Below are 3,875 nucleotides of genomic sequence, written 5' to 3'. Positions count from 1 at the left end.
GACACAAGGATTTCACATGTGGTTAACTTGATGCATCAGAGGCAGTGGCGAGGGACTAAGTTTGGTGTTCACACACCAAAGTAAGTTCAAAAGCCTATAAGAAAGTCTTACACACTAACCAATTACCTAAGGGCTTGAGAAGCAAGCAACTTTTGAGAATTGTGCAGGGAATTCACTACCATTTGAAGACACTATGCATCATAACTCAAAAGGGCACAGCAGAAGGAAAGACAAAGGAACTGCAAACCAATAGGTTGTATCTACACTTAACTCTTGCTGTTGAAAAATGCTTTGACTTGTGTCTTGCTAAAGTGTTCATCTAGTACAAGTAGAATCACTCTTAAAATAAGTAAGCTAGTCTAAGTGTGTGCTTGTATGTTTACTTTCACTTAACAAAAAGCATGCTTTGTCCCATGCATTTTTAATTCAATAAAAGAAATGTTTGAATGTGGAGTAAGATAGTTCTCTGTTAGATAGAAGTACAATAAAAGTAAGTGGTGGTATGTATGTGTGATTGTATGATAGCTCACTTTTAATGAATAAGAGAACTAGGATGTCTCCTCTTAAGTAGAAAGTGGCCTACTGTCTATGAATCTCAATCAAATAAAAATCCTTGGTTAGAAAGAAAAACAAAAAGAAAGAAAAAAAGGGGAGAAAAAAAGAAACAGCCAAGAAGTGGCAGAACAAAAGAAAAGCAAAAAGAAACAAAGCTGGACACCAATAGCTTGAACCTTAGAATATATGCCTGTGGTGTCTTTGTATTAGGATCTGCTTGGATTATTAAGCTCTTTGGAGTGCATCAACACTTGGTGACTTGGGTTAACTAACCCGGGATCATCAGCTGAAAGTCCACTATCAAGAGCAACCTAACTACAAGGCATTTAGTAGCCCAAAGAGGTGCTGGGCATCAATGTTCTAAGAAGGAATGTGAGCCAAGTGTCTATAGTGAATAATGTGTCAAGTATAAAGAAAAGGAAATGAACTTGCTACACATGACACTCAAATAAAGCTCATGAACAAGATAATAGCCAAGGATAAAGGAATAATGAGAGGTCATAGCAGTATGTCACTTGAAGCTTGAAGGAGGTTTTCTAGGCTTAAGAGTCAATAAGAGGTGAGTATGTGCATATCCACATAAAACCCCATGAACCACCAATAACACTCTACTAGCATGAACATCCTCTTTCATTTCATTCTTTCTTCTCAATAAATCATTTCTTGCTTGGGTACAAGCAAGCTTTAAGTTTGGTGTTGTGATGACAAGTCATCTTAGCCTAGTTTCACTAGCCTTTTTCTTTTGTTTTCAACTGAATTATGCACTTCTTGAGCCAAAAGCAAGCCAATTGGGTAGATTTTCATGTTTCCTTTGATTTAATCAACCATGTATGAATTCATGCTATTTCATGAGGTTTTGTGCTATAATTGTCACATATTATGAAAGAATGAATATCTCATGATTTTGAGCATAGCTTTGATGTGTTTGGTTGACTAATGATAGGTGAAGAAAGCTTGGAGAAAGGTTGATGCAAGAAGGAAGGGCTAGGAGGAAGAGAGAACAAAAAGTTTGAACAAAGGTTTGCCCTCAAACTTTAGCTCAAACTTTTGGATTAATTATGAACCAGGAAGTAAAAGCTGGAGCAAAAGTTAGACCCCTAACTTTTTGGCTAACTTTTGGCATGAAAAACACTCCCTGGATGCACAAAAAGTTTGCGCCAACGTTAGCCCCCTAACTTTTTGGCTAACGTTGGCACATGAAAAACACTCCCTGGACTAGCAAAAGTTTGCGCCAATGTTAGCCCCATAACTTTTTGACTAACGTTGGCGCCATGAATAACCAAGGGGAGGCCAACGTTGGAGCAAAAGTTAGACCCCTAACTTTTGCCCCAACGTTGGTATCAGCAAAACAAGGGTGCTGATGTGAAAAGTTGGAGCAAAAGTTAGACCCCTAACTTTTACTCCAACTTTTACTCAAGCTTTCATGATTCCAACCCGGTTCAATTCGGTTCTTCTCCAAACTCCAAGAGCAATCAACCAAGGCCTCTCTCAACCCAATTCCACCAAGAGCAAAGGCCCAATTGAAGGCTTGAAGACCATTTGATGAAATTGTATAAATAGATTAGAATTTAAGTTTTGAAAGGGGCTTTCCCTTTTAGTTTTCATAGAGAGTTTTCGGAGAGCTTTTGGTGTTGAGTGAATTTTAATTTCTAAGTCTCGGGGAAGGAGAATTGAATTCCCTTCCTCTTAGTTTTCTTGCTTTCAATTTCAATTACAATTGTCTTGGATCTTGGGTTGGAGAATTAAAGGAATTCTGTTTCAATCTCATCCTAAGATATCTCTGTTTAATTTTACTGCACAATTGAATTCAGTTTCGGTTAATTGCTTTTCATCTACTTTCTTTGCAATTTACATTTTCTTTGCAATTGTTCTTGATTGGATCTAGGAAGGCATTGAGATCTAGACTTGGCTTTCTAGTCTCTTGGGTCCTGAGATCCGGAATTTCCATTTCCCATTCCCTGTTTACTATTTTCATGCTCATTTACATTTTTGTTTTAAGATCCGGTTCGATTCAAGTCCTTCTTTACTTCTCTGTTTGTTGCAATTTTACATTTTCTTGTTTAATTTCTGCAAATCCAACTCCCCATTCCCTTTACAATTCAAGCCATTTACATTTCTTGCACTTTAAGATTTTGCAATTTACATTTCTTGCGTTCTAAGTTTCTGCCATTTAATTTCTTGTTCTTTAAGATTCAGCACTTTAATTCCTGTTCTCTTTAATTTCATGCCAATTACCCATTCCCTTTACTTTCTATGCAATTTAAATTCTGCAAATCACAAATCTCTCAACCAAATCTTGATTCGCTTGACTAAATCAACCACTAAACTAAAATTGCTCAATCCTTCAATCCATGTGGGATCGACCTCACTCCCGTGAGTTATTATTACTTGATGCGACCCGGTGCACTTGCCGGTTAGATTTGGGTGTTTTGGAGAAAGTTGTTTCTCCACGAAAATATCCCATCAATGGGTTATAGGTGTTTCCATATGGTTCACCCATGTAATTTACCTCTGCTATTGCAGGGTTCTCAGGATCATAAGCTTCTTCTTCAGGAGAAGCCTCTTGAGTACTGTTGGATGCAGCTTGCATTCCATTCAGACTCTGAGAAATCATATTGACTTGCTGAGTCAATATTTTGTTCTGAGCCAATATGGCATTCAGAGTATCAACTTCAAGAACTCCCTTCTTCATAGGCGTCCCATTACTCACAGGATTCCTCTCAGAAGTGTACATGAACTGGTTATTAGCAACCATGTCAATGAGTTCTTGAGCTTCTGCAGGCGTTTTCTTTAGGTGAATGGATCCACCTGCAGAGGTATCCAATGACATCTTAGATAACTCAGACAGACCATCATAGAATATATCCAGGATGGTCCATTCTGAAAGCATGTCAGAAGGACACTTTTTGGTCAACTGCTTGTATCTTTCCCAAGCTTCATAGAGGGATTCACCATCTTTTTGTTTGAAGGTTTGAACATCCACTCTAAGCTTGCTCAGCTTTTGAGGAGGAAAGAACTTGGCTAAGAAGGCCGTGACCAGCTTATCCCAAGAGTTCAGGCTATCTTTAGGTTGAGAGTCCAACCATATTCTAGCTTTGTCTCTTACAGCAAATGGGAAAAGCATGAGCCTGTAGACTTCAGGATCTACTCCATTAGTCTTAACAGTGTCACAGATCTGCAAGAATTCAGTTAAGAACTGAAAAGGATCTTCAGATGGAAGTCCATGAAACTTGCAGTTCTGCTGCATCAGAGAAACTAATTGAGGTTTTAGCTCAAAATTGTTTGCTCCAATGGTAGGGATGGAGATGCTTCTTCCATGT

General features: G+C 38.3%; 1 non-coding gene across 1 annotated transcript; it reads left to right on the top strand.

The window, feature by feature from the left end:
- Positions 1–3,439: 3,439 nt before the first annotated feature.
- Positions 3,440–3,547, top strand: LOC148580569 (small nucleolar RNA R71). Its single transcript, XR_015899723.1, has one exon. It is a non-coding gene; the product is annotated as a small nucleolar RNA R71 (small nucleolar RNA).
- The last annotated feature ends 328 nt before the right edge of the window (positions 3,548–3,875 follow it).

The sequence above is a fragment of the Arachis ipaensis genome, chromosome B10 (assembly GCF_059453495.1).
Source record: "Arachis ipaensis isolate K30076 ecotype BB chromosome B10, ASM5945349v1, whole genome shotgun sequence".
Lineage (NCBI taxonomy): Eukaryota > Viridiplantae > Streptophyta > Magnoliopsida > Fabales > Fabaceae > Arachis > Arachis ipaensis.
This window is presented reverse-complemented; position numbering and strand designations above follow the sequence as displayed.